At 34.4% G+C, this 12,130-nt stretch overlaps 1 protein-coding gene and 1 long non-coding RNA gene across 6 annotated transcripts in view; one reads left to right on the top strand and one right to left on the bottom strand.

Moving 5' to 3' along the window:
* LOC145969370 (uncharacterized) overlaps positions 1-12,130 on the top strand; it is a 159,072-nt gene that overhangs the window by 13,378 nt on the left and 133,564 nt on the right. The window lies entirely within an intron of this gene.
* Positions 4,565-12,130, bottom strand: part of LOC145969368 (lachesin) — a 157,972-nt gene continuing 150,406 nt past the window's right edge. The window contains exon 11 of the transcript XR_014438065.1: positions 4,565-4,633. The gene's annotated coding sequence lies outside the window, so the exon portion shown is untranslated. The remainder of the gene's footprint in view (positions 4,634-12,130) is intronic.

Genomic DNA, 12,130 nt, shown 5'->3' with positions numbered 1-12,130 from the left:
TCGAACATTCAAGAAATAATTATTATTCCAGAGATATCAGAATATAAAAAACTGTAATCTATAATCTTTACAATCTTTTATCTCTCTGATTTCTATTTTAAATGACAAAATCGTGTAAAATATTTGTATTGATAAATAGCAATCAATTCGATACTTCGACTAATTAATCATCAATTATAATAATTATGGAAAATATTCACATTTAGATATCTTGTGATATTTATTGCGATTGCGTAAGAATATATGAGATGCCGAAAACGATCGCGTATATACAGAATAGCCTATTATACATCGCAAAATTCGACACTCGATTTTGCGGCATGTAACACGTTGTTGTTTACATGCGGTCTTGTTGTCATTCGCGCGACGAAGTTCGAACGAGTAAGCAGTCGTGTATTACACGCATTACGTTTCTAAACTATATCATTCTATACGATTACTATAATTAAGAATTTATAAGCATATCAAAAGAATGACTATCAAAGTAGTTAATCAAGAATTTTCGACTGCCAGCAATGTAATAAAAAACGCGTTGCATGCGATTAATGTCGGGAGTGCCGTATAAAATTCCACGGGATCGTCGTATTTTGCTGTTTAATGCGCGAACGATCATAATTAATCGTGTTTTCGCGAATGAACAGTGTGAGTGATAAAGAAGCAGCAGCGAAGGATGAATGTAAGAGGTTGCAAACTCTGGAAAGCCTCGGGAGAGTGGAGCAACCGTAAGATGAATTATTTATGACTTATTTTATTTATAATTTAGTACTTCAAAAATTGTAATTGGTTATTTATCTCTGCAATATCTCTGAATTTTATTGTTTTACATTGCCCATAATAACGCATGTAAAAAAAATATTCTAGACTTTACTTTTAAAATAATTAAAATAAAATGCTTAAAATTTATTTTATAAAATATATATATATAATAAAGAAAAAAATTAACATTTTTATATAAATATATGTTTATATAATTATTTAAATTAGAAAAAAGAAGATTGTTATTTATCGTATTTCGCAAGTTTCATTTAAAAAAATTTTTGGACCCTATATATTTTTTCTAATTAAATATCTATTTAAGAAATTAATTACAAAATTCAGTTGCTCGTAATATTTATTATAATATATAATTATATTTTGTACACTGCTTTATAACTTGCTTATATTTCTATTACATAAATCAATGCTGCGTATGACAAAAAATAATAATTTAAACAACAATTTTTTATCATTTGCTAAGATTCTTATCGCAGATAAAATGATTCTAAAAGCATGTACGTCATAATTCACACCAACCAAAGCGTAAAAGCGTCCTCAGATCTATCGAGCCGTTTTCTGATACGGGCTTTCCCGTGCTGTCTGCATCTCGATGGCTTTCGGGACTTTTTAGCCGTGCCGCTAGAGAACTCTCCATGCTTTTCTCGTGTCGATTCCGCCTCCCTCCACCACTCCGACGAAAAGGGTTGGAAAACTCGTGGTCAGAATCGGTTGAATCCAGTAGAAAGAGATAGAATGAGAAAGAAGGAAGGAAAGAGAGAGAGAGAGAGAGGGAGAGAGAAAGAGAGAGGCGATATGCGGAGGGTGAGTCAGCGGCGGAGGGTATGCGGATGAATAGCGAAGGTAGAGCGCGACATGAAAGGGGCGGCGGATCCGAAGCCCCGGGTCCAGGAGCGGAGAGACAGTAACGCTACTAATATGCAAATCTTATCATCGGATTTATTCGTCAGCCCCGCGACTCGTCGCGACTATAACGCTCCTATTTCTCCCCCTCCTTCTCCCTTGTCTCTCTGAGCTGTCGTTCTTCCGCACGTCCTACATCGTTAATCCGAGTTAATAGTATGAATTAAGTGGATTATATTTCATTTACCTGTGGAACGTCGTGAGAACGCGGCGTAATTCGATTTCCAGGCGAGGAGTTTAAGATGTTTTGGCACAGACTCGCCAGTTTGCTGATAAGGAAATTCGCACCATAGAAATTTTCGAAATTCACTCGATATACAATATTCTTTTATGTATCTCTAATAAAGAATCTTTTTAAATTTTAATTATGCATATATATTTTGGACATTCTTTTCACATCATGTTTTTATATTGATAATATTAATTATTTATTTCAAAATCATATTAATTGCAAATTTTTCGGAAATTTTAGTGAAAAAGAATTGAAGAAACGTATCGATGAATTACATGTAATCGTTCGAGAGTTTGAAAAACTAATTGACAGTTTATGTTCGGAGTGCGTCCTTAAACTATTAGTCGTAGGTGCATTACCCTGTTCAAGGACATTATTGATATTTCATTATCCGATATTGGAAATTAATAACAAGCGGGGAAGGCAGACGCGTTCAACGCCTTCCCTTTAAGTGCTCGTACGCTTAATAGCAACGATATAACGAGCCAATTAAAGCCGAACTGTTCTTACACCGGAACGTTCGATGACTTGTTAATTGTTAATAATTATTAATTGAGTTACAATACAAAGTGTAAGCAATTCGCTTGTTAAAATATTGTCTCTCTCTCTCTTTCTCGTTTACCTTCTTATATAATTTATTTAAAATTTTGACAATTGTAATATTTTGATAAACGTCACATTACTTGATCCTAATATATTTCTCGACGTAGTATACAATCTAGTGTTTGGCAAAGATAGCTAACGGCAAAAAAATTAACTTCTCGTGAAGGATCAACGATAGCTTTGAGCTATGGGAGGAAGCAAAACAGATTGGTGCATGTTGCATTTGTTTTATCCCCCGCGTGGCTTGTAGACTGAACTTTTGATCCACTCGACGTGTACACGGTTTCTCCCGGCAGCACAGTAGCAATAATATATTTGAAAGCATCGAGCGTCTGGCCGGAAGCAAAAGTGATTTCATTTCGGTGTCGCTGGAAGGTAGAGACATTGATAGCTACGGTGGAAAAAAAGAGAAAGGGGGGAAAAACGAAAAACGGGGTGAGATTGAATTGCTCTGCGGGGACAAGTGGGAAGGAGGGACGGAGGATGAGCAAAAACGAATGGAAAAGTGCGAGGAGGAATGAAAGATCGGATAAGTGCTGGCCTCTCGCCCTTCTTCTCGGGAGGGCACCTCGTGGTGGATGAATCGCACTTCATGCCGATGAGTAGCCGTTACATTCCGTTTCCGAATAGTCCGACGCAAATGAACTTGATCTTAAGGGAAGGTTGGCGAGGAGCGAAGCGCAAATTAACTAAAGAATTAAGACGTACACTAGAGGCGTAATGATAATGACTAATTATTAGAAAATAATTAATGATAAATATAATAATTAATGCTGTGTATAATAAAATAATTAATAATATGTATAATATATGAAAAATATATTTATATTTCAAGTGGCAAATTGAAAATAGAATATCATCCTGAGAGACGTGAAATGATAATAATGAAAATAATGCATGCATAAATAAAAATAAATGATAAGTATGATGGAAGAGGAGTGTGTCGCGAACATTACTGCATTGGTGAAAATCGATGTTATCTTGCAAAATATATAAATAAATAATGAATACTATATATCAATCCTCATAAAGAGTATTCCAGAGAGAGTTATTTATATAATTTAATTCTCGGTACAATTTAATAAAATAAATGTGTTCGTAATAAAGAGAAGTTTCAATTAATATTTTAATATAAAATATAAATAACATATACATATATGCACACACGCGTAGATGTATTTATAATAATATTTTTTCTCTCCATGAGAGAGTTTAATTTGTCAATGGAATAAATATATTTCTTTCGCACGATTATACATATCGTTAATTGTTTCTGTAATAATTATTCGTCACTGTTAATTATCTATACTACAAGTTATTAACATGTACATAATTACTTATTACATCGGTAATTAGATATTATTGCGAAATTAATCGTCAATTAAATTTTACATATAGAGATGTTATGTATAGATGTCTCGATGTATATTGCATACTTGCAAATTAAGAGGTTTTCATTAAAGTATCGCAACAATGAAATTATGAAAAACCATTTGTAGAATTTTTACAATTGATTTTATCAGATTGATTTTACAATTTTTTAAATAAATTTATGTATATAATTTGTAAATCCATTATTATTTATAAATCAATTATTAATTTAAATATTAATGTTAGTTACCTAATTAGAAAAGGTTAATAAAGTCTTAATAAAATTAATCGTAAAACTTTGCTACAATACTTTAATAAAGAGTTCTCTATTCACAAGTATGCAGTATTCATAGTTATATCTTAATATCTATATATAAAATTTAATTGACGATTAATTTTACACATAATTATAATAATAAAAGTCGATAATTAACAGGTAAATTGATTATATATTAACTATAAATCACAGCCTATTACAATATTAATTAAAAACAATCGTAATTTACTTATCACTTTTTGCGTGCAATGTAATTATTTGTTGCGATGAAAAAGCGTGCATCTCAGGCGATCGCAATGTTACGCCCAAGCTTCACGTTACTCTGAGATCGTTTACCTGGTAGTGGGCACTTAAGCTTCGATGGACTTTGCTTGGCAGAACGCCGTGCACTCTCGCTCGGATAAAACCGCAGCTGGGCTCGCATGGAATTACGATTATTTATGACCCTGTGACCTAAACTGGAAGTCTTCGGTCTATAACAAAATTGCTCCAAGTCAATCTTCTTGTAAGCTCGCGATTTATAACTGCAACTTTTATAGAGCTTCTGGAAAATCTCAATATATTCAAGAAAACAGTACCATTGAAGTCCTAAAACACGCATAAAAGCAATTTGTTTTAATTTGAAATTATTATAATAATTGTACGCTTAAAACACATTTGGAAAAATTTGATAAATTCCTGTGTTTGAGGAAATTATTTCGAATACGTTTAATCGTTTTCTCAATGAGATACTCTATACCCTATATGTTTGAAATATGTACCGTGAAATATGTACCCGTAAAGGCAAAGTATAAACGGTGAAACTATTTCATGCGTTAAACTAAACACGCAGTTTTGGAAAATGCTGTTCTTCAACATCACTTTCCTGATCGCGGTTTTATTCCGTTGCTTGCGGCACGTGATACGCCTTCCTTCTTGCCCCTAAATAAGACTGATCCAGGAGCGCTCCGTCTCTCTTGAAATATATAGTTAACTCAGAAAAGTAACATTTTTCAAAGTTGATGCAACTTGTACGGACGTGAGCGTCCGCACGGTAGCTATTTCTATCAATTGCGCACATACATGATACATGTGTTGGCAGATGTATATGGCATTCGATATTTTTAGGCGATTTTACATGGTCGGAAAACTTGTATCAAATTGAAACATTTAGATTCACTATAATTGAGTGTGAATATTTTCTATTCAAAGAAATATATTTTTTGTCGATTTATTCGGAGTATTTATAGAAAAAGTTTTGAAAATCTTTAAGATAGAAATTGATAATTAAATCACGAATTAAATAATATTACATTATAATCATATATTAATTATATAATATTTTGATATATTTCTAAGCTGAAGATATTTTTAAATAAAAAATTTTAAATAAAAATAAAAATCTAATTAAGTAAAGATGTATCAAAGTGACGTAAAAAAAAAGTTTTTAACTGTTTCACAATCATAATACGATAGTTTACGGTTCATGTAGAAACAGCCGGAAAGCAATAGCAGGTGTGTCGCGTGAGTGTCGATACGTAAAACTAGTAAATCTGGCTTCATGCGCGTAAAAACCTGGACCTTGTACGATCGCGGCGAAAGTAGTTTGCTAACATCAATTTTCCACTTTATGGAGTTTCGTTACTTATTGCGCGCACGGTCTGTTACGCGTGCGTTTTACCTGTTGCCAGTCTTTACGTGGATTGAAGCTACTGTAGATTGCTGCGCAATCAAATTCCGCACATTGACATGCGTGGACCGAACAATTACTTTAGAATTCTAGCGGTGCGCGAGTGCATTATCGAATTATAAGCTGATATAGCTATGTGACCCTAAACCAGTAACTTTCGTAGGGAAACTTATGCAGTATCGCACAGAGATACTCATGCAAATAAGCGCATCATTGAAATGGCGTGCGTTCGGTGAATTAATAATTAAATGAAGTAACTTGCCTAGCGCGTGTTCCATAATTCTACTCCATGCTGGATTGATCTAACGCTGTGGAGAATTCAGCGGAATATTTGTAAAATTGAATTTTGGCAGCCTCTCATGTCATAGAAAATATTGATGATAATTCAAAATAAAGTTTCAAATATGTTCGAATTGTTATTATATATATGAATTAAATTAATAAGTCACATTGACCTAATCATATGGCGTACAAAAATGGTTTAGTTCGCACAATTAACGCGGGGAAACTCTACCATCTTCCGGAGTTATTAAAATCTGCGTGAGTGTGTACACCGACAGGATATATACGTACGTGTAGAGCAAGAAGCACATATACATGTGTTCATTCCGGTTGCATGCTTGTGTGTTCATTCACGCACGCACACAACCAAGCGAACGGCGCGAATGCAGGACCACTCTGGAATTAGAGCATGTAAGGAATGGTTGATGGGCGCGTCTCGGTAGTCGGCGAACTAGTCGGTTTTATGGGGCGATGGTTTTACGAGCTGCTCCCCATCCACCACCCTCTAACATTTACCGGTTATTCGTGCAAGGAAAAGGTACACGAACGACCTCCGATATCCCCTTCGCCAATGTATCCCCTGGAATCGGATTCACAAACGACGAGCCCGAGGGTCACACTCGAAACTCGGGGCTTTTCTTCGAGGCGAGCACTTACCGCGCGTTTCTGATCAGCCTAAGAGAGTTTTCGGTGACGTGGTAGCCGTGGTTTTAGATCTTTGTAAAGCTCTTTAGGAGGAGTTATTCGCGTGCGGATCGTTTACGTTGCGCTAGCTAAAAGCTCATCGAGGTAGCACGGCACGTTGATTACTATGGTAGTGCCGAAAGTAGCTGCCGAAAGTAGGATGGATATTGATGTTGAAAAGAGGAACGAGGAATAGGAAATGGAGATGGTTTTATGAATATTATGATTATTTTATATAATTATTTTGATTATTTTATTCCGAAGACTTTACATTACTAAATTGAAATACATCCTTCTGTTTTTATTTTTACAATGTTACTCTTATATAATATTAATTAAATATATATCTCGACTCATATAAAATTAATAAGAAAGTTAATAAGTTAAACTTTTAATAGGAACCTTCTCAAAAATATTTATAAACATAATGTAAAATTTGTATAACTTTATTAAGCAAATTTTATTGTTGAATTTGTATTATTATTAACATTCAAATTATTTTTACATTTCTTATGATTTTAAACATCGATAAAGTATAACTATGAATTTATGTGTGTAAAACTTCTTTCAAACAAAATTATTCGTATAATAGTTTTTTCTCTGAAAGTTTTTGTTCATCGCTAAAAAAATAGAAACAAAGTAATATTAAATAAATTTGAAACTATATAAATTAGAGAATATTTTTTTAGATATATTATTTATGAAATAGCAATAAAACAATATAAAAGTTGCTGTAATTTATGTCTCCCGCGATTATCGAAACGTCTTTCGAAGAGATTGTCGACCATGTTGACATTGATAGACATGGACTATAACGTCGGATAACCGGCCACTCGTCGTCGGTGGTCTCTATCGACACGAAGATATCCTTACACGCGGCAGTAACTGTCGAAGACGAGTGCAACGATAGTTTCGACCTCGACATAAAAGGATCGAGGAGAAAGAAGTTTCCCTTCGGAGTATTTATGGCGGATTCGGGGGCAGACGAAGGTCCGAGATGACAGAACGTTATGTCACGCCCTTTTGAGAACAGTTGGGTCGACGAGGCCATAAGCAACTTCTGCACGAGAGATCAGACGTCGGGAACGAGCTACGTGGGTTTCGGGATATATGTATGAGCGTGTATGTATGTTGCGTGTCCCCACGTGTGTGTTGGCATCGATTGACAAGACGAGGCAGTTCGAGAAACCGGGAGGACATCAAGGAGATTGGACGAGGACGCGCGGCACGCACGTAAACTCTATAGGTATCTCTGCCCCATTGATACCAATATCCGACTGCTCCTTCGTTATGCAGCCTCCGGAACCGGCAATTTCCCGGCGGCTCTTCGCGCATATGCGTTCTCTTAAGCCGAAATCGCGCGTGCACATGGAAATTGTTGTTCCGTTGAAATTCTCGTCCGATAGAAATCTAATTACGCCGGACTTGCTATTGGCGTTTATTTCTCTCGCGGTGATCTAAAAATTATACGAGACACAAGAAAGAAATTGTAAATATTATTGCAAAAATTCTGCAAAATAGTCTGAGAAAGCTGTAATGGATGACAAGAGAGAAAAATAATCCACGCAGTTTATACAATTATTAGTCTTTCTAAGATTATGAATTTATCCGCGGGCGTTATTAAAAGTAGACACCATTTTCTAAAAGAGGTGAAAAGATAAAACTTGAAGTTAAAATTAAAAAAGTGTTAACAAATTATTTTGCGAGAATATTATGAGAATTTTATCGTAGTCCTTCTTCGGAAGTATACGAATTCCGTTTGAAACGTAATCCATGCATTCTTTATTCCAGCTAAGTGTAGCATGGCGCAATCCCGTTAAAACTTAAAATTACTCGTCCGCTACATAGTTAGAACCTTTACAAGATTGTCTGCATAATTCATGAATAATGTTGCCCCGATAAGTCCAGGGAATTACAACTTTCGTTAATTCCGATATTACGGAAGAAACTTCCATCCCTTTGATGGATCTTGTATATCTTATTTTTCCTCTTCGTATCTTTCCTTATATAACACGCCGTTTAATAATATTTCAATATCATAATTTACACGCTGATAAACCTGAGTTAATTTTTTTTTTGTAAAAGAAAACTCTGCTGCTTGTTTTCATTCTAAATCCAGTTAATGCGTACAATCAAAAGCCACATTGGAAATCGATTCGCGCGGAATTACATCTATATTAAGCATTATACATTACGTATTCACACTAATGAAAGCTAATCACGGTCCAATGATTCGTGGACTATTACCAAAGACTTGTCGACGTATCTTTGATGCTTTTGTAATCGACATTTCCAGTCTGTATGCGCGATTATGTCGTGCTTTACGTCATCGAAAAGACGAAATTGGCTGTTTGAAACGATTCGTACCATAGCTACGTCCATAGAAGTCGACGTGTTAAACGTCTGTCTCTCAAAATACGCACGACGATTGACGTTTGAAATTCGTCGTGCCAGTCGTCGTGTATTTCGTCATCCGTTTGCGCGAAATCGTCACGATTGAATCAATTCGTCGCTTCGGTCGGATATTCTCGACGAAAATGTATGCGCAAATCTTGGGTTTAATGTTAGCAAATTCTCAATTTATCGCGTTACGCTCCGGATAAACACGCGGTATTTAATAAATTAATGAAAATAATAATTTAATCAATTATTAAAATATTTTTTCCACACATCATTTTATATATTATAATTATCTAATTATAAAAATTCCGAACAATTAATAAATCTAATTCTTATTAAGATTTTACACTTGTAATAATCGAGTCAAATTTATAAATTTATTAATAGAAGAGATTACTGGTACGATATCTTTGCAATTTAATCCGTTTGTTAAAGATATTTTTAGATGAGAATTAATATCAATCTTGAAAAATAAATTTCCATAAAGCTTTTTTATATATTTAAGTATATTTCAATCGAATTACTCAAGATAATAGATATTAATCGAACTGAATGATAATCTGAATCTGTGGAAAATAAGAATTTTCACTGAAACCGTAGAATAAATAAAGATGGAGATCGAGTTGAAATATCTTCCACAGATCGATGTAGTTTGTTGCGGAGGCGGATGGCAACGTTCGCGAAACGTCGATCGCGAAATGACACATCGATTCCGGCCGCAAAAAGACTGCGGGGGCGGCTATCGGTGACTTTTTTCCCCACGCGTTTCCCTTGCGACCGGACCAGGTGTTTTCCGTCATGTTTGGCGGCGCGCACAATCGCGCGGAATTTGCGCCCGCGACGGCGTCACGCGGCGGCGGCCGATATTCACCACTGGCCGTCGGCCGCGTGACGGATATGATATTGCCGGAAATAGGTACGCGATTTCCCGTGCGATCCATGCGCGCGTAATGCCAAATACAAATGGGATATAGATATACCCACGGAGCGCTGCTACGTGACTGGCGGTGAATTATATACACAAACGCGGGTGTGTACTTTGTGTGTGTGTGTGTACGTGTGTGTGGAAAAGCGTCGAGGATCGGCTGTCGCAGTACCAATGGCGTAGAGGGTAGATTCCACGCGTTGGTTGTTTATCATTCATGCGATTATCTCGTCATGATTGTATGAATGGCATGATTAGCACGATTAACTGTTCTTTTGACACCGGATCTCGCTAGGAAAGATATTCTCATTGCTTGAAAAATTAGTATCGATCTCCAATTATATATATATAATATATCATATATATCCCTACGAAAAACACTGAAAATATAAATGTATATTATATAAGTCGTGTAATGTTGTTAATATTAATAAATGTTTATGTTAAAGTTAATTATTAGTAGTGAAAGAAGATATTCGATTATCATTTTTTTCAATGCGCAGATTATAAACTTAATTACATGTAATTTCAATGAATGCAGCTTTTCAAATGTTGCAAATATGAATTGATTTATTAATTAATGTTGGAAAAGATCTATAGATTATTTTTGTCGCTGCGAATACGTCATGTAAATTTCGGTCTGATCGATTGTTGGCTTACGCTACTGGTAGCAATATAGTATATGCATAACATATATGAATAATCGGGCGGATGTATTGCGTAAATCGTTGCAATTTCGGTTTTGTAAGAAGCGTGATTTATTATTCTTCGACGGTCTAAAGAATATCGAGGAATCATAAGAAAAATTAAGAAATATTCCTGTTATTTTTGCATAATACATTTCTTCCAGATAAATTCGTTATATAATTTATTATACAATTAAATGCATAATAAATAAATATACTTGAAAATAATTGTTCTTTTATTAAAAATGCATAATTAATTATATATTTTAAAAATACTTAATGTATTTAAATAAGTTCTCAGTAACATTTAACATCGTGAATGATTGCAAAAAGCTATATTTAAAATACATATATTGAATAATAAAATAATTAATTAATAATAAATATTAATTAATAATAAATGTTGAATGAGAAATTAGTTTTATGTTAATTTTTGTTTGAAAATTTATCGTCGACTATGATCGTTATCGTTTTGTGAAGGATTAAGTAATCAACGCGGGTAAAGCGAGAGTGACCATCAATTTTGTGGCCGATAAAAATTGCTCTCAGTTTATTCGATATGAATGCACGATTTGTATATTTGTTGTTGTATCGCCATTGCTCGATACAGCGTCGAAAAATTTGTCGAACGATATTTCAGAGATATTGCAATAAAACGGAAATTTTCCTCGCGCCATTATATCATAGATTTATAGTCAAATATTTTTATAATTGAGATTCAACCATGTATACAGACAACACGCAAATTTGATAACGCGTACATCCACAATTTGAATTTCAAATACAAAACCAAATTCGAGGAAGTCGCTGGCGATACTTTGCGAAATATATCTTCGTGCAAATAAATAATTTTATTTACAAAAAAAGGAAGAGCCAAATAATTTTATTATTTTGCATTTCTCTTTTATATTGGCACACATATATACATATACATTATATAATTTTCACATTATAATCTTTATAATATTAAAATTTGTAAAAGTTTTTAGTATTTATTTGAGATCGCAAAAAAACGACGTTGATTTTCTTTTATATAAAAACCATTCAATTAAAAATAAGGAAAAAAGAGGATGACAATTTCACGAAATACATTTCTATTTAAACCTTAATAACAAGAAAGTGCTAAAGGATCAGCGAAATAATTACGTGTCAAGTAAGCGATGGTTAACAATTGCAATCTTTCAATGATCGATTCGTTTTGCAAAGCTAATCGGTCCATTACCAATCCGCTTTTGCGTACCGATCATATCCGCGTGTGTACGTACAAAGGAGACATTTTGCTGTAACGCGGAGAACACATCAAAGACACGTCGCACGCGCTGTC

The sequence above is a fragment of the Camponotus vicinus genome, unplaced genomic scaffold, assembly GCF_025532165.1.
Source record: "Camponotus vicinus isolate PSW18456_S1 unplaced genomic scaffold, iyCamVici1.0 SCAF_3, whole genome shotgun sequence".
NCBI classification, from domain to species: domain Eukaryota; kingdom Metazoa; phylum Arthropoda; class Insecta; order Hymenoptera; family Formicidae; genus Camponotus; species Camponotus vicinus.
Note: the sequence above shows the minus strand (reverse complement) of the source record. Positions and strands in the feature narration are given on the sequence as shown.